Source organism: Cebus imitator, unplaced genomic scaffold (genome assembly GCF_001604975.1).
Source record: "Cebus imitator isolate Cc_AM_T3 unplaced genomic scaffold, Cebus_imitator-1.0 Scaffold455, whole genome shotgun sequence".
Classification (NCBI taxonomy): Eukaryota; Metazoa; Chordata; class Mammalia; order Primates; family Cebidae; genus Cebus; species Cebus imitator.
Genome location: NW_016107770.1, coordinates 325,819 through 351,654, shown reverse-complemented (window position 1 = coordinate 351,654; position 25,836 = coordinate 325,819). Strand labels below are relative to the sequence as shown.

Here is a 25,836-nt window from a genome sequence, read left to right as displayed (position 1 = left end):
CCACAGCTTAAAAATCACCATGGGGCTGCCTCTCCCAATATCAGTTCTGTTTACTTTCTTTGCATAAATGCATAGGTGAGTTGATAGAAGGTGGCTTGTTTACCAGACTCACATCCTAATGTAAATATCTGTAGGTAGAACTTGAAAATTATTTTAAATCCCTTGCAGTTGTTTCCCATGACCTATTTTTTTTAATTCCTTTTTTTTTTTTTTTTTTTGGCGTGGAGAATTGCTTGCACTTTGTACACATTCATTTTGTTGGTGGATGGATTTACAGTCACATTTCCATACAGATAAGCTGTTGACGTTAGCCAGATGTCTTAATAAGATTCTGTTTACCCTGTTAGTAAAGAGAAGCTCTGGTTCAAGGGAGAGAATAAAGAGAGTGGGATGGACTGTGTGAGGTCCCAGCTGGGGATTTGTTCAGAAGGCAGGTTAGCTAAAATGTGGCAGCCAAGTCCCCGTCCTAGGCAGACTAGTAAGACACAAAATTCATTGTTGTCAGTACCCCCTCTGCTTCATTAATTCTCACCAGTCCTTTTTCGTAACATTCTTTTTTTTAATTAAAAAAATGTATTTATTTAGGAGCATTCAGAATGTCAACAAAACAGCTGTAACCTTTTTTTTTTTTTTGCAATTACAGAGTGATATTCAGGTAACAGAACAATTATTTCGTATAAGCTGCATCAGAGACAACTGAAGATGAAAAACCTACCATCCCCATATATAGCTAATTTGTGCTGTGCACCAACAAGAACTGCTTTAAATTTCGGTGCCAATTTACAACCCCCATACTGTACCAGGCAAGGTTAGTGGCTGTTGAAAATACCACCAGGACAGGGCTGTCTAAAGACACATTCAGTAGTGTGTTAACTATACAAAAAAGACACTGTGCAGTTTAAAAACAAATCTTACACAGCCTTACATTTCAGTTTTTTTCTTTAAAAGGAGTCAGTTGTGTACAGGGGGTTAAATGTTTTATAGACAAGAAGGAAAAACTGTGCTAGGACGAACTTATTCATCATCATCTTCTTCTTCATCTTCATCTTCTTTATCTTCCTCCTCTTCCTTTTCTTGCTTTTTCAGCCTTGACAACTTCCCCCCCCCTTTTTTTTTTTGCTGCATCAGGCTTTTCTTTAGCTCAATATGCAGCAATATCCATTTCGTATTTTTCCTTCACATCCGCAGCCTTCTTTTCATAAGGCTGCTTGTCATCTGCAGCAGAATTACTCCACTTCTCTCCCAGTTTCTTCGCAACATCACCAATGGACAGGCCAGGATGTTCTCCTTTGATTTTTGGGCGATACTCAGAGCAGAACAGGAAAAAGGCTGAAGGAGGCCTCTCAGGTGCATTGGGATCCTTGAACTTCTTTTTTGTCTCCCCTTGAGGAGGAAAATAGATTTCATTTCTCTCTCATAATGGACCTTGTCCGCCTTTGCCGTATTTTCAAACTTTCCTTTCTCTTTAGCAGACATGGTCTTCCACCTCTCTGAGCACTTCTTAGAAAACTCTGAGAAGTTGACCGAAGCATCTGGGTCCTTCTTCTTATGCTCCTCCCCACAAGTTTGCACAAAAAATGCATATGATGACATTTTTTGCCTCTAGCTTCTTAGGATCTCCTTTGCCCATGTTTAGTTATTTTCCCTCAGGGAGGCACAGAGTCGCCCAGTACTCGTCCGGCTCTCACTTGCCCCAGCGCTGTCTATGGAGCTCAATATACTGCAATGGCTCTTTTGCAACATTCTTTGCTTGCCTACCTTACAGCTTTAGAATTGCCTGTTGCTCTCATAATTTCTTCTCATCCCATCCCAATTAAAAACAATACAAAACAGAGCAACACTTTACAATCCTCTTCCTAGTAGCTATAGCTAGTGTACAAATTTGTCCTTAAGTGCAGAGGATGGTGTAAGTATGAGGGTAGATTTAACGGATTAATCTTGCAAGATAGCATGTGAAAAAGAGACGCTCTCAGTTCATTTGAGCTGCTAATAGAAACTACCCTAGATCAAGTGGTTTATAAACAAGACACTTGTTTTTTTACAGTTTTAGGTGCTTGAAGTTCAAGATCTAGGCGTGGCAGATTCAGTGTCTGGTGAGGGCTTCCTGGTTCATAGACGGCGCCTTCCTGCTGCATCCTCATATGGTGAAAGGGGCAAGGGAGCTCTCTGGGGTTCCGTTTATAAAAGCACTAATCCCATTCATGAGTGTCCACACTTATGACCTGTATTAGGGTTCTATAGAGGGACAGAGCTAATAGGATAGATGTATACATAAAGGGAGTTTATTAAGGAGTATTAACTCATATGTCACAAGGTGAGGTCCCACAAGAGGCCATCTGCAAGTTGAGGAGTAAATAAGCCAGTCTGGGTCCCAAAGCTGAAGAGCTTGGAGTCTGATGTTCGAGGACAGGAAGCACCCAGCACAGGAGAAAGATGTAGGCCAGAAGACTAAACCAGTCTAGTCTTTCCACGTTCTTCTGCCTGCTTTTATTCTGGCCATGCTAGCAGCTGATTAGATGTTACCCACCCAGACTGAGAATGCGTCTGCGTCTCCCAGTCCACTGGTTCAAATGTTAATCTTCTTCTACGGCAACACCCTCACAGACACGCCTAGGAACAATACTTTACATCTTTCAATCCAATCAAGTTGACACTCAATATTAAACATCACATGACCTTATCACCTCCAAAAGGCCCCACCTCCTAACACCATCACCGTGGGGGTCAGGGTTCAACATAAGAATTTTTGGGGAACAGACATTCCGATCATAGCTGAAAGCATGTCTGTGCAGGGTGGTTCAAGAGCTACAGAATGCCCATTTCTCATGAAAAACATTACAATTTCTTTCATCATGGTAAAATTCTCTTTCTATGCATTCTCCTAAGATCCTATAGTTTTCCTTTGACTAGGCTGAATTTTGTACATAACCCATACTTTTCATTTCTAGTTCCTTGAGGGCAGGAGCCACATCTTATCTTGTTGAGTGCAATCTCTCCAATGACTGATATATGTGATAGATACTACACAGATACTTTTGGTTTCAAAGGAGAAAAAAAGACTCCCTGCTTTGCAAAACATGCAATTCAGTGACCCTAAGTATGGAAGCCTCTTGGGTTACGTAGGGTGTGCGCACTGGTTTCTCTATGTACTGTTGCTGACTGTCTCAATGCCGGTTTGCCTCCTTTGGTTCATAACCCCTACTGAGAATTGACAAGCTTAAGAGACATCTGTCTTATCTATTCTATGTTTTCAATTTTAAGGTTTTTTTTGTTTGTTAATTTGTTTCTGAGACAGGGTCTCACTCTATTGCCCAAGCTGGAGTGCAGTGGTGCAATCATGTCTCACTGCTTGAACTCCTGGGCTCAAGCAATGCCACCTGCTAAGCCTCCAGAGTAGCTGGGACTGCAGCCACTTGCTGCCACACCTGGCTGATTTTTTAAATTGTTTTGTAGAGATGGCGTCACAGGGGGTCTTCCCTATGTTGCTCAGACTGGCCTCAAACTCCTGGTCTCAAGCAATCCTCTGCCTTTGCCTGCCAAAGGCAGAGATTACAGGCCTGAGCCACCGTACCTGGCTGTATTCTGTCTTAGTGATGCTAAAGAGGCATCAGCATTGGTGAAGTTGGAGCAGAGAGATAATTAAACATGTCTTCAGGAATCACTGATAGAGAGACAGAGGGATTCTTCTATCCTCAGTAGAAAATGACATGTTCATTCAACACTCTGTACTTGGGGAGCAGAGGCAAGATTCCCCCATGGGGCCAGATGTTGACATTGCTGGTGAGGCTGGGCTCTTTCATTGCTAGAGCCCCTCCATAGTCACAGTGCTGCCTGAGTCTCATTGACTCTACTCTATTCCTGAGCAGCCAAGTGTTCTGACACAACAGATGGTTGATCTTCTAGGACCGAAGGCAATGAGGAAGTTGTTCATGCTCTTTCCAGATTGACAGCAAAACAGTGTTCTTCTCAGTATGAGTAAAGTTCCTGACGACCTGTCTTTCTTTCCTCTTTCCTATGGAGACAGATCATCAGAGACAACGGTCTGAAAGGTACCCACTCATACCCTACCTTTAGATGCAAAGGAGATAGAGAGTAACTATTCATCGACTATCAGCATGCTAGAAATTTAAAAAGAGCAAGAGAGGAATTTGTGAATGTTTTGCTCCAGGACCCATTACTCAAACATATGTCTTTGCAAATGGACCATATGTTATGGTCTTTACAGAGGCAAAATTCCTGTGGAATCATGGGAATTTCCCTAAGTAAAGATTAAAGTTCAGCAAATGCTCTCAAAGCTGTTCCACAGGCGTTTGCAACTGGCCAACCCTTGAGTATATCATGCAATTAGCTTCAGATAAACTTATTGAGCTCCATTTCTCCTTTCTGTTGCCTACTGGGTTTCCCTGGGAGCTTACATTCATGGGAAAACTGTTAGTCTGTTTCACGCATGCAATTTATTATGTACATACCATGTCAGAAGAGAATAGAATAAAAAGCATACCTATCTGATTCAACCATGCAGTGGCTCTGTGTCATTTATAGCTACTAAGAAGCATGCCTCAGCCCAGTGTAGTGGACTGTAATCACAGCACTTTGGGAAGCCGAGGTGGGAGGATTGCTTGAGTCCAGGAGTTTGAAATCAGCCTGGGCAACATAGTGGAACTTAATCTCTATGAAAAAAAAATTAGCTGGGCATAGTGGCGTGTGCCTGTGTTCCTAACTACTTGGGAGGCTGAGGTGGGAGCCAGGAGGTCGAGGCTGCAGTGAGTTGATGGTACCACCACCCACCATCCTGGGAAACAGTGAGACACTGTTTCAAAGAAAAAGAAAAAGAAAAAGAAAGAATAAGATTCTTCTTTTATTTGTGTGGTCATAAAATTTTCCAGGATCCTCAGAAGTATAATAACAACAAGATAAAATATATAGAAAGACTATTTGGCTGGCAAAATTTTAGGTGACTTTTGTTTGATGCAGGGGGTCCAATATCCAATATGCAATGCAAAACAGGCAATGTCCTTTTTGAAACACCAACAAGAGATAGAACATTTTCAGAAATTTTATATAAACCAAGATTAGCGAACATATTAGAGATACCACCTCCGGTTTCCCCTGTCTCTCTGTTTCCCTTTGACTCTTACCTTTTCCTTTCGCAAGGCACACAACTGGTGCAAGATAAATTTCTATCTTATCCTGTCCAAGAACTGTCTTCTACTTTGATAATTCAATGGTGGCAGCATTCCTGAAAAGTTTAGCATTGAGACTTGAAAAGCAAATTCAAAAAAAGTGACCCTTATCATCAGAACTTGTTGCTCCCATAGGGATACAGGGAATAATGTTATTCTATAGCAATTATTTGGGGCTACAGAATGGAGATCGTCACACTAAGGTAAGGCTATTTCTTTCTCTGCTTTGAGTATCTTTGGCGGGTGATAGAGTAGCGCAGTCACATTGTAAATTTTCTGTCTTTTTATTAGAGCTTCTTATAGTTAATTCTCCTATGAATTCTCTGAATGATTAATACGATTTCACAAAGTGGGCCGCAAGTTTCCAGTCTCTAGTGTGTAGAATCTATCTTTCTTCTGTACACCCAGATCGGATGCACAGGTTAGCAGAGGAGCTCAGACTAAGTGTGAGAATAGAAAGCCCACTAGACTATTATAGATTCATTCCAGTAACCTAGGATAAACTCTCCTTTGTACAAATGTAGGTAAATTCATTAATCTATACCTCCAAACCTCAATTTCCTTATCTTGATATTGGGTATGTTAATACCTGCTCTACCTCACAGACTCTTTTTCTGGATTCATGAAGACAAAAAGTTGAAAGAGCCTTATGAGACCACAGAGCCCTGTATGACAGTAAGCCAGCATCGGTTCAGAGATTGAACACCTGACACTTTGTGCCCAGGTCTTCATGAATAAAACAGCTCTTTGCAGTGGGCATTTAAACCATCCTTTGATATTAATCACAATTAACATTAAACTGCTTTGTCTTAAATATTAAGTTCCACAATGGTGGAAAAAAGCCCACAGATTCTGGTGTGTATTATGGTAGTTTCTATGCATGTGTAGGAGAGGAGGAAAAGTATGTTCTCTATCCACCAAACTGAGACATTCTGGGGAGCAAAAGGAAGCACTCTTGATAATTCTGTTGGGAGAGCAACATGTACATCAAGACTTTCCTAGGCAAACCAAGACATGCATTTACCTTATCTATAAGGATAGAACTTGGAAACTGATAATATGATGATGACTGCATCCAGGTTGGGGGACTCTCAAGTTCTGACTCCTCTCTCCATGCTATTATTGTGCTTGTCTTCTTATCTCAAGGATGATGTATTAGTCTATTTTCATATTGCTGATAAAGACATACCTGAGAGTGGGTAATTTGTAAAGAAAAAGAGGTTTAATTGACTCACAGTTCCAAATGCCTGGGGAGGCCTCACAATCATGGCAGAAGGTGAGTGAAAGGCATGACTTTCATGGCAGCAGGCAAGAGAGAACTTGTGCAGGGGAACTCCCCTTTATAAAATCATCAGATCTCATGAGACTTCACTATCATGAGAACAGCATGGCAAAGGCCTGTCCCCATGACTCAATTACCCCGCACCAGGTCCCTGCCATGACATGTGAGAATTATAGGAGCTACAATTCAAGATGAGATATGGGTGGGGACACACCTAAACCGTATCAGGTGATGCTATGAATCGTTCAAAATGGGAGAAACCCTCCTGCCTCAGTCAAGCTAGACCAATACTTGATCCTTGCAGTCTTTTCCTGATCAGTCATATCCTATGTACTCTGTCTTAATGATCATTTTCATATACTCTATCACTAAGTAACAACTGTAATGAAGAATCTCAATCTATTATTTACTTATTTAGAGACTGGTCTTGCTCTGTCACCCAGGCTGAAGTGCAGTAGTGTGATCATAGCTCCCTGCAGCCTCGACCTTCTGGGCTTGAGCAATGCTCCTGCCTCAAACCCCCAAGTATCTGCGACTACAGGCATGTGCCAACATGCTTGGTTAATTTAAAAATTTTTGTAGAGATATGGTTTCACTGTGTTGCCCAGGCTGGTCTCGAACTCCTGGCCTCTAGTGATCCTTCCACCTCAGACTACCGAAGTGCTGGGATTACAGACATGAGTCATAGTGCCATGCCTGAATCAATTTTTAATGGCTGACCACTGATAGTTTTCAAATTCTATGCTTTACTCTTTCCTTTTTGTCCCACAGCTGGACAAGCCAATGAGAAAGCCTGGGAGCTACCTACTTGGGAGGCAGTGGGGGATGTTTAAACCATGCACATCCTAACGCATGTGCATGTAGGAGGCTTCACCCTGTCCCTATCTCTGAACCACAAGAAATCTCAGAGCCACTGCCCCCAACCCCTTGCTGTCATTCCTCTCTAGAGTGAACGTGAGCCCTTCTTTTTGGGAAATCCTCTTGCCATTTACTATGTGTGTAATCAAGTATTTCCTATTCATTGGTACCTGTGAGTCACCTCTCTGTACATCCATAAATCTCTGGACAGGGGGCTGCCCAAAGTCCATCAGGGGATGCTCTCACCTAAAACATCAACCTTGCCAGCCAACTAGCTAACCATCATTAAATAAATTTATCATGGAGTTTTCCACACACCCATGCATAAACAAGTCAACTCAACCGTTGCCTGTAGCTATGCTGGGGAAGGATTTCAAAGTGCACAGTTCTAGCCTTCAACCAGTAAAAAAGTTGGTGACCTCCCTACACTTTGAAGTCAACTCATCTGCAAACATAAATTTTAAGTCTGTCTAAAATTCATTTAGCTGATCTCATGTGATGTGAAAACAAACCAATATACAGAATCCACACTTCATGTAGCTGCCTTGAGTTTTTCTCCTGGGTCTAAACCAAGTATTTCAAACTCCTTGAATTCAGGATCTATTGCTGTGTAACACGTAACTGCAACATTCTCAGCTTGAAAAACACATATTTGTTATTTGACAGTTTCTGTGGGTAAGAACTCCAGGGGTGGCTTAGGTGGGTCTTGTGCTTCAGGGTCTCCCGAGGCTGCAGTCAAAGTGCTGGCCCAAGTAGGTTTCACCTGAAGTCTTGTCTGGGGTGGGATCTTCTTCCAAGGTCATGTGAATGTTGGCAGAATTCAGTTCCCTGCAGACTGTTGGAGAGAATGGCTCATTTCTTTGCTGGCTATTGGCAAGAGGTCAACCTCAGTTTCTTGTCTTGTAGCTGTCTCCATATGAAAGCTTATTTTAGTCAAAGCCAACAAAAGAAACTCTACTAGAAAGACAGAAGCCATTGTCTTATGAAACTCATTGTAGAAGTGACATCCTGCCATCTTTGATGTATTCTATGGATTTGGATCAAGTCAGTAGGGTAGTTCGCTCTCCAGTTGGGGGTCATTTGAGTGCCATCTTAGTGTCTATTTGCCGTGATTCTTAAGCATAGAAACAAATAACGTTCTTCTGTGCATCCATTTATCCATCTCTTCATCTTCTAATGACACTGTATGCTATAGCACTTGAGAGTAAATGGTGTTACTCAATATTTTCAACCTTTCTTCATCATTGCTAAGAAATATTTTACACATTTTTTTCTAACCCACCCCCCATGCACATTTTACAGATATACTTCTTATCTGTGTATGTCTGTATCCTTGAGCTTTGTTCATGAATGACTTTTTCACCTCCTAAGAACCAATTTTCATCCCCTTTGGGAAGATATTATCCCCATTAAAAATGCCTGAGGAACATGCTATAGACTCAGACTGCCTTTGTTTATTTCTGTCCTGCCACTTATCAGCTTTGTGATAGGCGAATCACTGAATACCTCTGAACTTCAGTTTCCTTAACTGTAAAATGAGAATCACAATAACACCTACCACTTAACGATTGTTATGAGAATTAAAGGACACAAAACACCAGAAGTATATAAAACAGACACCTTGGATTGTAGGAGCACCATAAATACTAGCCTCTCTTACTGCAACGTGCAAAACACTATGTCTAGCATCAGGAATTCCAAGATAATACCAAAACAAGAGTCTCAAAGAGGCCCACTCTTTGTTAAAGGAGATTTAAAGATTACAGAATGTGTGAGAAGTGCTATCATACAGTTATTTTCAAGATGATTTGGATATAGAAAAAAAGGAGTGTCTAAATTCTGAAAAAGAGAGGAGGGTGCAAGAAAGAAGTGTTTCTCAGAGGAAGGACACTTGAAGGAAGAGAAATAGTTTGACGTGAGGAACAAAGAACCAAACTAAAGCAATGGCAATGTTGATGGTGACAGAGAGGAGGAGAAGGACTGGAAATAAATGATCATATGGTAGAATGCTATGGTTATTCAAAAGATTCACTGATGTAAGTACACATTTCTCCACTTGCTTTTCTATTCATTTATGCATGAATTCATCTATGGATGAATAGACAAGCAAGTGGAGAAACGTGTACTTACATAAGTGAATGGATTATTTCATCCATCTCGACATTCATCCATCCACTCTCCATCCATCCATCATCCATCCACACCTGTTTCCTTCTGTCAATCCATCTACCTATTTATTCACCTATCTCTTCATTGATTCTTTTATTCCACCCTTCTATACATCTATCCATCCATTTATTCATCCATTCCCACATTCATCCACTCACCATCCATCCATCCATCTATACTTCCATCCATTTATTCACATATTAATTTACCTGATTCCCTCTGTTAGTCCATCTACATATTTGTCCATCAATTCATCCATCTTACCTTTCTATCTATCCATCCATTCATCCATCCACACATTAATCTACCTGTTTCCTTCTGTTAATCCATCTACCTATTTGTCATATTTTCATCAATTAATTCACCCCAATCTTCCATCCATCCATTAATCCACCCCACTCTTCCATCCATCCATTAATCCATTCAATCACTCATCTATTTCTAGATTCATCTACCCACTCTCCATCCATTTATTCATCCATCCATCCTTCTTTCTGTCTGTTTATTCTCACATTCATCTACCTTCTTCCCTCTATACATCCACTTACCTATTTATTTGTCCATCTCTTCATCAATTTGCCCATCCCAACTTTATATCCATTCATCCATCAATCCATACATGTCTACCTGTTTGCTTCCATCTATCCATCTATCCATTCATCTCTTCATCCATTGCTTCATCAATTCATCTATCCCACCATTCTATACATCCATCTATCCATTCATACACCCATCCACACATCAATCTATCCATTCATCTACCCATTCACCACTCATCCATTAATCCATCCATCTATCTATCCACCCATTCATCCATCCATCCATCCATCCTCTTTTTCCACAAAGGATTTAAGGTATTGTACAAAAACAGATAAAATAAATATAAAAAATTTGTAATAAATGAATAAAATAATGAACAAACCAAACACTAAACTCAGGTGATAATGGAAAGGAGAAAACTAGAATAGGGTCATAAAGTACGGCCAGGGGTTTGATTTAGGCAAGCATGCATTCCATGTGCCTGCTCTGTGAGAGCCAGACCTTCGGTATGTTAGGATGTTTAGTTGTTTGTACTCCTAAGGTAGCCTGTATCTGTACTAAAATTTCTACTGCTTAAAGTTTAAATGGGGGAATCCCTTAAGCTATTTACTCTACTCCACATCAAATGTTTGATGGCATTTGGACAGACTTTGGCAAATGTAGTCCATCTTCTAATTTCTTCTTCATCTGCATTTAAAGGACTTTGAGCTGCAGAGATGAGATGCTGCTGATTAAAGGCAAGTCAGGTTTCAAATACTTTCTCCTGAAAATCCATTTTACTCCTTTGCTGTTAGCAGCATTTGCTACAGGAAAATGTATACTTAACATTTAGCCAAAAATAAAAACCTCTGCAAAATGCCTAAATATAGACTGCTTCATTGCCTTCAAATCAGCATGGAAAGAACGCAGAGGCTGGTGCTCAGAAGAAACCAAGTGGTTGGAAACTGCAGTGCAGTCTGCAATCAGAAGAAGTTACAATTATGGCATGGAGCAGTAATCCCAGAAAATCAAAACACAGTTAGGCAACCACTAAATCCCATTATAAAATATAATAATCATTATTAGAGCTTTTTCTCCCCCAGAAAATAAAAAGTTGGAGACATTATGCCATTGCTTAACCATTTTCCATAGCGGGGTCATTATTCTTTATGGTGCTACTAAATATACTCATCATCTTACAAATCCCAAGTTCACCTTCCAAATACATGATCTCGTCCTTCTGTGTAAAGTTAATCAAAGTTGTAAAAGTGCTTTATTCCGTACCTTTATTTTTCCCCACAGGGACAGGGGAATAAAAATGTGATGCATTGGAGGAGAATCACAGGACTCAACAAATAAACCTTGAGATGTCATTGTCACCTATGTGTACTCTATGAGAATATATGTAGAGATTAACCCTTTCTTGGAATGAATGTCTGATGCTTTTTTGGGACAGCATGGTTTATAGTTAGGACATTCTTCTTTATATCCAGCCTGACTTCCTCATGCTGTACTAACCTTTCAATCCTCAACTAAAAAATTTTTTTTAAAAAGGATAAACACTGGGCAGTGTGTTCGATGGGCTTTAAAAAATATTCTGAGACTGTAGTCAAAACTTCACAACACCAGTGGCGAAGTAGTCAAGAACGGTGCTGATATGATTTGGCTCCACCCAAATCTCATCTTGAATTCCCATAATCCCCACGTGTCCTGTGAGAAACCCAGTGGGAGGTAATTTTTAATCATGGGGGCGGTTACCCTCACACTGCTATTCTCATGATAGTGAGTGAGTTCTCATGAGATCTTATGGTTTTATAAGGGGTTTTGCACCCTGTTGCGTGGCACTTTTCCTTGCTGCTGCCATGTGAAAATGGATCTGCTTGCTTCCCCTTCCGCCATGATTTTAAGTTTCCTGAGACCTCCTCAGCCATCTGAGTCGTGAGTCAATTATACCTCTTTACTTTATAAATTACTCAGTCTCAGATAATGTCTTTATTAGCAGTGTGAGAAGGGACAAATACCGGTGCTGTGCTAAGTTTTCTGAGTTTAACATCTCTTATAGAACATGCTAGAACCAATCCACATTCAATTTTTCCTTAAGGCACAAACTGTTTCCTTATGATTTGTAGCCACACAATACAGTACATTTGTGGACACAATGAATATCCATAAATCCTCATAGAATGAGTGAGCCAGTGAATCAACAAACCATTACTTCCTGAATTCAGTACAAAACACTTCAATGAAACCAAAATCTGTATCTCAACTCTTTCAGTTCCCATTCTAAGAATGAAAGAAAGCATAAACACACAGTGAGTTCTCAGTTAATGAATTATTTCTAGATTGAACTACAAGAAATTGCCACTTTGGTTTGTAGGTCAAAAACAGTTGACCATCAGTTGTATGCTAATATTTGCAGTTTTGGGGTGATATTTGGTAGTTTGTTCTTTAGCCACATCGAAAAAAAGTGCCTTAAGATGAGTTAGAAATATGTAAATAGCATTTCATTTTGGGAAAATAGTTCAAAAATCAGAAAGGACGCCAAAATACTAAGTTCGGGTGTGCCCTTTTTTGATTACAGGCTAAACTTTAGTCACTGGAAAATGCTTCTTTTAATGTTCACCAAGCAAGATGAGGCATTTGGGACAACAAAGAAGTGGGTTCCCTCTTCTGATGACTTAGCCTGAAGAGCTAATGAGTCAGTCAAGAACAAGTGTTGGCTTCGACAGAGGAACCTTGAAGGAGATGGCTCTAAGAGTGGAAGCAAGCCTGGGCAACATAGCAAGACCCCATCTCTGCTCTGCAAAAAATGAAAAATTAGCTGGGTATGGTGACAGGTGCCTGTAGTCCCAGCTATTTGGGAGGCTGAGGGGTGAGGATGGCTTAGCCATGGGAGTTCAAACATATAATGAGCCGTGGTTGTGCAACTATACTCCAGTCTGGGTGACAGAGTGAGAACCTGTCTCAAAAAACAAAACAAAACAACAACAACAACAAAAGAACTCTTGTGAGTACATCAGCACCAGATAATCCAGGATTATCTTCACATCTCAAGATTCTTAATCACATCTGAATAATCTTTTTTGCCAGGTTATGTCACACTTTCACACCATCTAGGATTGGGATGTGGATACTTTGGGGGGCCATTGTTTGACTGACTATAGTTTCCCCTGGCCCTTCATTTAACCAAGACTGAGCCTAAATTGTTCAGTGTTTTGCTTATTGCAAAATCCAACACTCATGTTGGGTGGCAAAGCATCCTCTGATCAAGTAAAGTATGCACAACAAAGTTAGGCCTTGGTCAGGGTTTGCCTCCAAGCTTTTTAAAAAATTGTTTGGCCGGGCGCGGTGGCTCAAGCCTGTAATCTCAGCACTTTGGGAGGCCGAGGCGGGTGGATCACGAGGTCAAGAGATCAAGACTATCTTGGTCAACATGGTGAAACCCCGTCTCTACTAAAAATACAAAACATTAGCTGGGCATGGTGGCGCGTGCCTGTAATCCCAGCTACTCAGGAGGCTGAGGCAGGAGAATTGCCTGAACCCAGGAGGCGGAGGTTGCGGTGAGCCGAGATCGCGCCATTGCACTCCAGCATGGGTAACAAGAGCAAAACTCCGTGTCAAAAAAAAAAAAAAAAAAAAAAAAATTGTTTAAAGAGAATCTTGCTCTGTCACCCAGGCTGGAGAGCAGTAGTGAGATCACAGCTCACTGCAGCCTTAACCTCTTGGAATCAAGTGATCCTCTTGCATCAGCCTCCTAGGTAGCTAGAACTACAGGTGAGTGCTATAATGCCCAACTAATTAAAAAAATATTTGTAGAAATCGGGTCTTGCTGTGTTGTCCAGGCTGGTCTCGAACTCCTGGACTCAAGAAATTCTCTAATCCATCCTCCCAAAGCCTGGGATTATAGGCATGAGCCACTGTGGTCAGCCTTAGAGGCTTTATAAGAAGGTAAGGGGGTCTCAGAAAAGGATATAATGATGGAAGCAGAGAGTAATTTGAAACACTACATTGCTGCCTTTAAACAATTGAAGAAGGAAGGCCTGTAGAAGCTGGAAAAGACATGTAGACAAAATCTCCCCTAGAGCCTTCAGCAGGAGCACAGCCCTGCTGAGACCTCAATTCTAACCCAGTGAGACCCATTTCTGACTTCTGACCTCCAAAACTGTAAAATAATAAGTTAGTGTTGTTCTAAGCCATTGAATTTGTGGGAACTTGTAACAGCATCAGGAGACTCATAGAGAATCTTTCTCAGGGTCTCTCACTAGGCATGTACATCTTCAGAGAGGCTGTTACATGAGAAGTTTAAAGTGAAAAGTGGCCGGGCAGTGTGGTGCCTCGGTGGCGTGGTGGCTCCCACCTGTAATCCCAGCATTTTGGGAGGCTGAGGCAGAAGGATCAATTGAGTTCAGGAGTTTGAGACCAGCCTGGAAAATATAGTGCGATTCTGTCTCTATTTTTTAAAAATAGTTTTAAAATTAAATTATTAAAAAAAAAAAAAAAAAACTTAGGAAGATGGGAAACCTGAAGTTACCCAATAACTATGGCTCTGTTTCTTGCTTTACTGTAACGTTTATCTGTCAGTGAGGACTAGGGCAGTCTATCTTCTCCTCCCCTGGTTCCCTGAATTAACTAACACACAGTTCTTTAAAGGAGGCTGTGGAGAAATAACGTAGACACTGGACCACTAGCTGTGGCTTTTGTTCAGTTACAGAAACATACAGCTCATTTCTGAAGTGGACACAAATTGGAAACATGTAAAGATGGAAGGATGGGGTTACACAGGGAGCAACACACTAGCAAGCATTGACAATAAAGAATGCAAAAAGAATGAAAGTATAATCTCTCCAAATAGGTGACTAACCGTTCCTGCTCTGCCCAAAACTGGGTCTCTCCAACTATGCCAGACTTTCAGTGGTACCCCAAAATCCCAAAAATCAGCACTTTCAAAACCCGAAAAATCCTCAGTAAACCACCCATTTCCCAACAAAGATAACCTGTTTATGAAGACAGAGGAAAATATTGCAATTAATAACTCAATAGGGCTATTAAATCATTCATTCATTCAACAATTTCTATTAAATACCTGTGATTTTCAAATAATGTATTAAGGTGCTTAGGATAAAATAATTGTGATTGAGCCTGATTTTCTGAAAAGGAAGAAATAAAATATAAAACTTAAGTGTGATACAAACACTAATCTCAAGAAACGTATTCTTTACTGGATATTAGATACATATATGTGTGTGTGTATATATATATGTTTGTGTGTGTATACATATATAAATATCACATACATGTAAGAAGTCCACTGTGCTATTGAAGCCTAATAAAAGTGTTACCCAACTATCTTTCATTAAAAAATGACTTAGGAGTCTTTTTTCTTATTCTTTTTTCTCTACATTATATATAGAATAATATCAATTAATTACATTATGTATGTATTATATGTAATGTAAATATTACATATATGTTATATAATGTATATAATGTTTATATATAGTGTATATGTATACAATGTATATAATATTTATGTATAGTGTATGTTAAATATAGTGTGTATACACATGCAATATAAAAATATTGTATACAAATATGAATTATATATAAACATATTATATAAATATTTCTATTTTACATTATATTACTAGTAATATAGTAATATAGTATATAGTATATAGTAATATTAATTACTACAGTAATTAATATTAAATACTATAGTAATATAGTAATATATTATTATATAGTATATAGTAATATTACTATATACTATAGTAATTAATATTACTATATACTATATAATAATATATTACTATATTACTATGTAGTATATAGTAATATAGTATACGAATTATATTCTATGATAATATAGTGCATACATTACTGTGTATATCACTATATGTACATGGAGAGAGAGAGAGAAGCTATGATAAGTGTTAAACCAAAAAATAAATATATGCTGAAGTTTTTAAGTTTTTTTTTAAGTGGAAGATAGTTGGGTAACATTTTTATTAGGCTTGGCTAGCTCAGTTGGTTCTCATGACACAATGAGGATACTGCTAAAATAGATCAAATGTAGGAAATTGAAACAGATGTGCTAGCCCACTTAGATAGGACATTTTGCTCAAACAACTTATTGGGTTCATTCAGGGGGAAAAATACCCACAGCAGGGCATTGGAAAATGGCAAAGTGTTGCATTTTGTTGAATGAGATATATGGTTTGTGTGACCTTTTCTAGCTACGTCCAGTTTCTAGAAGGATAAAATTAAGTTTAAAAAGACCATTTTCTGTTTCTCTCTCTAGTCATTTTTCCCCCTTATCATTTTAGGAGCACCAACCAGTCTGAACTTCTTTTTTTGTTTTCTTGAGTGGATGCATGAGGAGTTCGGGTGAGGATTGCCACGTTGACCTATTCATTACCTCATTCACAGAGTTCCACAACATCCTGCCCATGAAATACTCATTGTTTCTTTCTATGCTTTCCCTTATTTCAAGCCAGCCTTTGTTCACCTACATATTTAGAGAGCCCTGCTGCTATGAATTCAAAGTTCTAAACTGTCATTGACCTAATTAACTTGAGATGGTTTGCCTGTTGATTTTCTGTAAATAAATATATTTATCAAAGTCTATAATAAGTGTACAGGGTCCGTTTTAATGTATGCAGATAATGAGTTTAAGAGCAACCCAGAAAATGTCAATGATCTCTTCTATAGAGGACAATTGGTGAGCCATCACAGCACAGGGCTGTCAATTACTCACTCCGCCTTGCTAATTTCAATACCGTAGCCAACTTGAGATATTAGGAAAGCTAATTAACCTCTGTGTAACTCAATTTGCCAATCAGTGAAAGCTGCAAAATTGGATCATTCTCTAAACTGCACTTCTCCATTTCACAAGGACAGGTGCTCACTGACATCAGAAAACAAACCATTAGAGTCGTGACAAGGTGGGGAGAAGAAAACACAGCCAAAAACAGGCAGCATATCTTGGCCAGGTGAGGAACAGCTGAACTTTGTGTTTTCCAAATTGTTGACCTTCAGTCCACGTTGTTCTTCCCACCTCACGGACTGTTTATAAGCCGGTCTTTTCAAAAGCATCAGAAAGAGATGGAAGAAGGAAAGGGAGCTAAAATTCGTCAGAGTCCAAATTTCGGAAAGAAGATGGTTAACCTTTGGTACAGCAATATGGTGAGAAATAAAAAGAAAACACAGAAGCCAGGAGAGACTGGATTGGCTTCCTAACGTGGCCTTTTATAATCTCTGTGCAAAGAGCAAGTTACTCTCTGAGTCTAAGCTCAGTTTCCACGTTGAACAGGGATAGTAATGCCCGCCTTACAGCACTGGGGGAAGGCCTATAATAGGACCGCAGTGGTGACCAGCTGTAGACCACTTGAATTTTAGCCACATAGGTTGAGTTTGGCAATGGTAGTGCTGGAAGCAGATAGTGTAAGGAAAAAAAAAAATGGGAGCGGAAACCAAAAACAGAAAGCCGACAGCTTGACTTGTAATACCATGTTGCTACTTTAGTCTTCAGGCTCAGTGTGGTGCCCAGACCAGCTGCAGCACTATCTACAGGAAGCTTGTTAGAAGTGTGAATTCTCCAGGCAGGCGTAGTAATCCCAGCTACCCTGGAGGCTGACGTAGGAGGGTCCTTTGAGCCCAGGAGTTCATGGCTGCGGTGAGCTGTGATTGTACCACTATACTCCAGTCTGGGTGACAGAGCAAGATCCTATCTCTTAACAAAAATAGAACTGCAAATTCGCACTTCAGCCCTACGTCTGCATGCCAGACCTCCTGAATCAGGAACTCTGAGGTGGGGTCCTGCAATCAGTGTTTTATTATCCTCCAGAAGCTTCTGATGTACATTCAAGTTTGAGAACCATTGCTTTAGAAAGACTTTGGTCAAGGTAAAAATCAACAAGAAGAAAGTAAAGCCCAAATCTTGAAGAAACTGGAGAACTTGATAGGTTTGAAGGAAAAGATTTTAGGCACAGAGAACAAGGCAGTGATTTTGTTATTAACCTGGGACATGAGAAGGTGGAAGGTGTGGTCGAGATTTGGGCTGAGTGAATCCGAATTCCTATGACAAGCTAAAACACAACCATGGAGGGATCATGTTGCAAGTTCACCTGAAGCTGAACCCAGGTGCAGAATCAGATGTCCATAGAGCTAATGTTAGGGAAGGACTGAGTTTATATATTTTATTTTAAAATTTCTTTTGTATTTTGTATTTTTTTGGCACAGGATTTCGCTCTGTCACCCAGGCTGGAGTGCAGTCATGAGATCATGGAGCACAGCAGCCTCAACCTCCTGGGCTCCAGCAATCCTCCTGCCTCAGCCTCTGGAGTAGCTGGGACCACAGGCATGCTCCACCATGCTTAGCTAATATTTTATTATTATTATTATTATTATTATTACTATTGAGATGGTATGTCCTTATGTTTCCCAGGCTGGTCTGGAACTACTGGGTTCAAGTTATCCTCCCACCTCGGCCTCCCAAAGTTTTGGGATTATAGGTGTAAGCCATCATGCCCAACCTGGACTGACCTTATAGAAGAGAATCACCATTCCAAACTTTTCCTCTTTTCCCATTTTTTTTCTAGAACAGAGAGACCCTAACCTTTTTCAGTTTATTCTCATCATACCTCCCACTTACCTTCCTTCTGTCTCAACCCTCTGGATATTAATTGCTTTATCTGAATCCTCTTTTAAGTTTGTGTGTGTCTGTTGATATTTTCACTTTGAGTTGTTTTTCAGTTAATTTCCTGTCTGTGCTGAGGCTCTAAGGCCAGCATCATGCTCTGAGAATTCCAAGTGAAGATACATTATAGTTGTTCAGACAGATTGTATTATGTTTTCTCTTTAGTTTCCAACATTGTGACTTAGCTTCTGGCTGCCAAGGCATCAACAGTGTGTAGGGGATTGTCACTCACAAACAACAGTAGACAGAACCAAATTGAAGTATGCAGGGGGCTGGGACTCTGACACCTGGGTTATTCTTCTGTCTGTGAATCCACTGCCTCTGCAAACTGTGGGAAGCCTCTCAGTCAGGGCTTTCAGCTCTTAGAATAAAGATATTTGAGAAAAAATGTTTATAGTCCTTTCTAGATCTCAAATTCCGCAATCTATAATCTATTGGTTTCCATCCTAAGCCATGAGTCCTACTTAGCACTTGAACTTCACTCAACATTCTATATGCATGGTTAAGAGTCAGCAATAAACATGAACTGTGCATGATGTTCTTTTATTTCGCTATTTTGAACAAGTACAATTCCCAACCCTGAGAATTATGTGGTAGCTCTCTCCTGAATCTGCATGACTGACCTGACTTTTCAGAGTCTAAAGCAAATCAGCTGCTAGCAGAAGTTTTGTAAAAAATGGATAGAGGAACACAGTTCTTGCATAAGCCTCATTTCTCAAACACCAGCAAAATCTCTCATTAGAGGTAACTGCAGGTTAATTAAGTCTTTTGAAAAGAAAGATGACCTTAGAAATAAAATTGACATTGCTTAAGTCGTAGACAAAACTGACTTGCTCTGTCATTTTACAGCATGGCACAGAATTTATAAGAGAATATCTGGTTCTATGCTAAGTGTGAAGGGCAGAATTATAACACAGCCTCTAAGATTCTCACCCGCTAGACTACATGTCCTGTATAATCCCGGACTTTGAGTATGGTCAGAGGCTTTCACTGTGATTGATGTCAAGACAGAGACTGGGTTATAGTATTGAGAATAGCTACAGATATTTTTGTAGATGCCGTTTTGTATATGTGATTAAGTTCCCTAATCAGTTGAATTTGAGTTAAGGAGATTATAGTGGGGAGACCTCACTAATTCAAAGAGCCTTTTAAGAGAAAGTCTAGGAGCAAGAGACCTGAAACAGCAGATCTCTTTAGTCACCATGCATTCTGCAGCCATAAGAAAAACTCAACAAACAACTGTGAGTTGGAAAGAAGACCTAGGCTCCACATGAGATCATGATTGCAGCCTTCAAAAGCCAGACAAAGACCCACCTATGCCATGTACTGACACTTGACCTAAGGGAACTCCAAGGAAACAAACATATATTTTAAGCCTCCAACTTTGTAATGATTGGTTACGAAGTATTAGAAAATGAATACAGTTAGCTTGTAGTTCCCTACTGGGAAAAGGAATCATTTAGAGTATTTAGAAGAAGTATACAGAAGACAGCATTCATTCAGCCTGAAGAAAGGAAAGATGATCTCACTGAATGCCATTATTAAAAAATAATATATTACATATTCTGTTGTTAATCTGGTAATGACCATCCAGTTAATGGATGATACAGTTTGGCGGTGTCCCCACTCAAATCTCATCTTGCATTGTAGCTCCCATAATCTCCACATGTCATGGGAAGGACCTGCTGGGAGGTACTTGAATCATGGGGGCAGGTATTTTCCATGCTGTTCTCATGATAGTGAATAAGTATCACAAGATCTGATGGTTTTATAAGGAGGAGTTCCCCTGAACATGTGCTCTTTCCTGCCACCATGTAAGACGTGCCTTTCCCCTCCTTTGTCTTTCACCATGATTGTGAGGCCTCCCCAGCCATGTGGAACTGTGAGTCCATTAAACCTTTTTTACTTTATAAATTACTCAGTCTTGGGTATGACTATTATTAGCATGAGAGTTGAGTAATTCAATGGATAAATGTGCAAATGATTATATACAAAAAATAGTTTCAGTAACAATACAAGAATCATGTTAATTGTTGCAGAGTAGGAAGGAATAAAGAACAAAATGAAGACCTCCATTAAATTTTAGCTTGTCCTTCAATAAAGGTTAGGAGTGTAAGGCCAGGGCTCTCAAATGTCATTAAACAGGTTAGTGCTCACTGTTGAGATGTTCTCTTCAGATTTTGACACTTCCTTCAGATCAGTTCCTAACTGGTGTCTTTTATACATGCAAGATTTTCCTTTATCCACAAACCCCTTTCCCTGTTGCATCCAGCTAGCCATTGCCAAATTTCTTACAGGGTTTGTCTTAGTCTGTTTAGTGTTGCTATAAAAGAATAGCTGAGGCTGGGCAATTTATAAAGAAAAGAAATTAATTTGCACATGGTTTTACAGGCTGTACAGGAAGCATGGCACCAGCATCTGCATCTGGTGAGGACTTCAGGCTGTTTCCACCCATGGTGAAAGGGGAAGGGGAGCTGGCGTGTGCAGAGACCACATGGATAAAGAGGAAGCAAGAGAGAGAGGAGGAGGTGCCAGGCTCTTTTTAACAACCTCCTGGGAACTAATAAAGTGAGAACTCACTTATTATTGTGAGGCAGGACACCCAGCCATTCATGAAGGATCTTTCCTCATGACTCAAACACTTCCCGCTAGAGGATCAAATTTCGACATGAGATTTGAAGGGGTCAAAGATCCAAACTATAGCAAGGTTCTTTAAAGAAAGAGAGAAGAAGGCCAGAGGTCTCATTTCTCAGAATATTCTTATTACAGCAAAGAAGTAACTGAGAGTCAAGAACAAAACAAAAGCTGTTTGGGTGACAAGCATTATCCATTTTTTTTAAAAGATTTATAAGAAGCTTGACATTCAAGCTCCATTTCCAGTTTGCATTGGAAGAAAGCAAAAAAAGGTCAGGAAACTGACAAAGTTCTACCAAGAGAAGAGTGCAATATCACAGAGTAGAGCTTTATCTTGTAATTGTTTTCTCCATGAAAATTTCAAATACATCTCTAGGAGAAAACAGATAGGTATAAGTCTGTCAATAATTCTTCCTTGGGAAGTTTTTCCTTTCCTAAAACTAAGTCCACTCCATGAAAAATATCTTTTAAAAGATAATTTTCAAAGAAAAGGAAAAATCATGACTCTTAGATAGCTAAAAATGAACAAGTGTTAAAGAGGTTGTTTAACTCATTATTGGTGTGTCAAACATCAGGAAGGTCTTACAACACATTTAAAAAACAATCCAAAGAACAATCCTATTTATAGGTTTAAAAATATCCTATATGAATATGAATGTGCAAATAGAGGAAAAACAGACTTTCATTTTTGTGGATGGGGGGAGTCATTTGCACTTCCACAGGACTAAATTTGCATGTCTCGAGACAAGAATTATTTTGCATTATCCTTGATCATTTGCAATGTACAGAGTTGTAAAATTACTCTAAGACAGTGGATGGCACAGAGCCCTATAGAATCAGAATCAGATACCAGCAGGGATGAGATAGAAACAATGAGCCGTTTTCTCCAGAAGCACACAGTTTTGCCCTCCACATCCTTTATGCTATGAATTATAGTAATTACTTGGTACTCTTTAATTTTTTGTTTTACTGGTAACACTATGCAGGTCTCCAATTTTGGGGGGAAATGTTACTAATGAATATGGTTTAAATATATATAATCAGGCCAGGTGTGGTGGCTCACACCTGAAACCCTAGCACTTTGGGAGGCTGAAGTGGGAAGATCTCTTCAACCCAGGAGTTTGAGACCAGCCTGGGCAACATGGTGAGACCCTGTCTCTATAAATAATAAAAAAGAATTAGTTGCACATGGTGGTGCATGCCTGTAATCCCAGCTACCCTGGATGCTGAGGGGAGAGGATCACTTGAACCCAGGAGGTTGAGGCTGCAGTAAGCCATGATAGTGCCACTGCACTGCAGCATGGGTGGCTGAGTGAGACCCCATATCTTAAGAAAAATAAAAAATCTCTGGAGGCATAGGGAATAGGGAATAGAGGAATTACTTTTATATTAATAGTGTCAATGAAAAAACAAATCTGGACTAAGTAAGAAAGGACTTCTTTGAAATAATTATTGCAAGGGTTGGGGAGGACTGTTCACCTATTATTTTAATTGGGAAAGGTGAATTATTGCAATAGCAAGAATGCTCTGACTGTAGGTCTTCAAGTATCTGAAGAGTTAGGCAGAGAGGGATTTTCTTTTATGGGCAAGAAGAAATGAGGCTAGAGAAAAACAGGAGGGTAAGTTTGATAAAGGGTGATATTATAGGACAGTAGTTCAGAGAATGGTTTACCCCCAGACCAGACTGTTTTCAGAATAGGCCCTTAAGGAGGAGTATTCTGTTGGCATATGCTAAGGGTGAGCTGAAGTCCAGGGCCCTGGGGAAAATAACTGACCCAATGTTTGGTTCACAAGCATTTTGTTCCCATTGATTAGTAGGGATAATCAATTACCAATTATGAGGCAAAGAATGCAAACTTGGAGGGTCTGGGTCTGGTCGTGTCCTATGTAAACTGGGGGAACATTTATGAATCTTATCTAAGTCATATGGGTAAGAATAGTTCCTTGCAGTAATCCATTTTCCAGAACTCAAAGTGTGGGATAAATTCTTTAACTGTTGCTGTTTCCAGGATCACAGGGCTTGGGTATAGTTCAACATCATCAACACAAACTCGAATATACTGTAGACTAGAATGCAAAGGCTGAAGGCTGCTCATCTTCACCTGCCTTCTCCTGAGAGCAGAGCCTGGGCCAATGGCTTACACGACAGTGCTTCCCTTGGGTATGCCATCCCAGGCAGCAAGAGGGCTGGGGCAGTGAATTAGAGAAGACCTAGCCATGGCAAGGATGCATTGCCCACCTGCAAGGGCAGCTGGTGGCCACCTGAAAAGTCAAGTGACAGCCATCTCAGGGGTAGTCTATCCAAGGGAAGGGGAGGAGGAAAAAAATGAGACACATAGATCAATTTATTTCCCCTAAGAGTGAGAAGTTCCTTCTATGATAACTTCCTGCCCATGATGGAGGTCTGTGACATTTCCTAAGGTATTCAGGGGTAAGCCACTTTGTGGGAGACAAAAGGAATGTATCATAGATCTGGCAAAACACACCTATCCAGGTGCACCTGTGTGGAGCTATATAGTGTTAAAGCAAACTAAATATGGCCTGAGAAGGACTCCGTACTTCTATATTTGAGTCCTTGTGGATCAACTGTAACCTAGCTTAACAGGCAGATAAAATTGAAAACCTACTTAGTAGTATGTACCTGTAACAATAGCTAAGTCTTGGCCAATCCCAGCAGCCATACTTCAACCACACATATAGTGCTGAGTGTTCAAACTGTGTTCAAATAAGGAATACACTGAGCTGTGACCAATCTAGCCATTGTGTACCTCACTTCCGATTTCTGTACGTGATTTCCCTTTTTTGTTGTTTATAAATCTTCTTCCACCACATAGCTGTGCTGGAATCTCTCTGAATCTGATTCTGGGGGCTGCCTAATTCACAGATTTTTCATTGCTCAATTAAACTCCTTTAAATTTAATTTGGTTGATGTGTTTCTTGTATCAATAGGAACTGGTTGTTGAAGCCATGGATAGAATGGGAAGCTGTCATAAGAGAGAAGTTCTAGGAGGACACCTCTCACCATATATTGTGAAAAGACAATCATATATTGTGAAAAGACAATGCATCTTTAAAACTGGGCAATAGCCCCAGGTTCCTGCTGAAGCTATTTTCTCACCTCTTCCACGGAGAGCCATTGTTCATAGTGCAGACAAGTTTGAGACTCACTTGGGAGTTTTCAGCTTTCTTAACTGTGGGCAAGAACATTTAGGAGGCAACCGTATTAGTTTCCTTTTGATACTGTAACATATGACCACAGGCAAACACTGAGGCTTAAAACAATACACATTGATTATTTAGTTACTATACATCAGAAATCTTGTGGGATCCTCTGAGCCCTCTGCTAGAGCTCACAAGGCTGAAATCAAGGTGTCTGTCAGGCTGCGTGCCTTACAGAAAATGCTGGGGATAAATCTCCTTCAGTTTCTTACACAAAAGACATTTATTTCTGACAGTTCTGGAGGCTGGGAAGTCCAAGGTCAAGTCAATTAAAGGCTAGTCTTTGCTCCTAGAGGTTGCTTGCATTCTCACTCAGTGTTTCCATTTGAAGCCCCCTTCAATAATGGCATTTTGAGTCCTCTCACATCAGATTTCACTGACTGCCTGCCTTATTCCATTGGGTTGCTGTCACAATATTGCAATTTAGAAAGAACAGACATTTTTTTTCTCATAGGTGTGGAAGCTGGGAAGTCCAAGATCAAGGCATCAGTGGATTCAATGCCTAGAGAGGTCAACTCTCTGCTTCCCAGATGGTGCCTTCTCACTGTATCTTCACAAGGTGGGGAAGAGGTCAATAAGGAATAAATGCCGTATCCTCACATGGCAGAAGAGATGGACAGACAAAAAACAGTAACCGAAAATCAGTGTTCAGCCTTTTATAAGAGCACTAATCCATTCATGAGAGTGAAGTGTTCATGACTTAATCACTTTCCCAAAGGTCATACCTCTTAATACCATGACTCTGGGTTTTAAGTTCCAACATACAAATTTATTTTTTATTTTTATAGATTTAGGAAATACACATGCATTTTTGTTATGTGAATATATTGTATGGGGTGAACTGTGTGCCTTTAGTGTAACCATCACCTGAATACTGAACATTGTACCCAGAAAGTCATTTCTCATCCCTCAGCTTCTTCCCACCCCTCTGAGTCTTCAGTGTCTGTTATTCCACTCTCTATGTCCATGTGTACTCATTGTTTCGCTACCACTTATAAGTGAAAACAAACGGTATTTAACTTTCTGAGTTATTTCACAACGTGAAATTTTGAAGGGGCACATGCATTCAAATCATAATATCCTTCCTTCTCATATATCTCTTTGACTTTGACTTCCTTTCCCACTTTTAAGGGCTCCTGTGATTGATCTTTTCTTATCTGGATATTCCAGGATAATCTCCCTTTCTAAGATCATTAATTTTAATCACGTCTGCATAGACCCTTTCTCATATAAAGTGACATTTTTAGAGGCCTCAGGGGTTAAGACATGGACAT

The 25,836-nt window shown here is 39.9% G+C and overlaps 1 pseudogene; it reads right to left on the bottom strand.

The window, feature by feature from the left end:
* Window positions 1-586: 586 nt before the first annotated feature.
* On the bottom strand, window positions 587-1,707 carry LOC108291456 (annotated as a pseudogene).
* Between the last annotated feature and the right edge of the window lie 24,129 nt (window positions 1,708-25,836).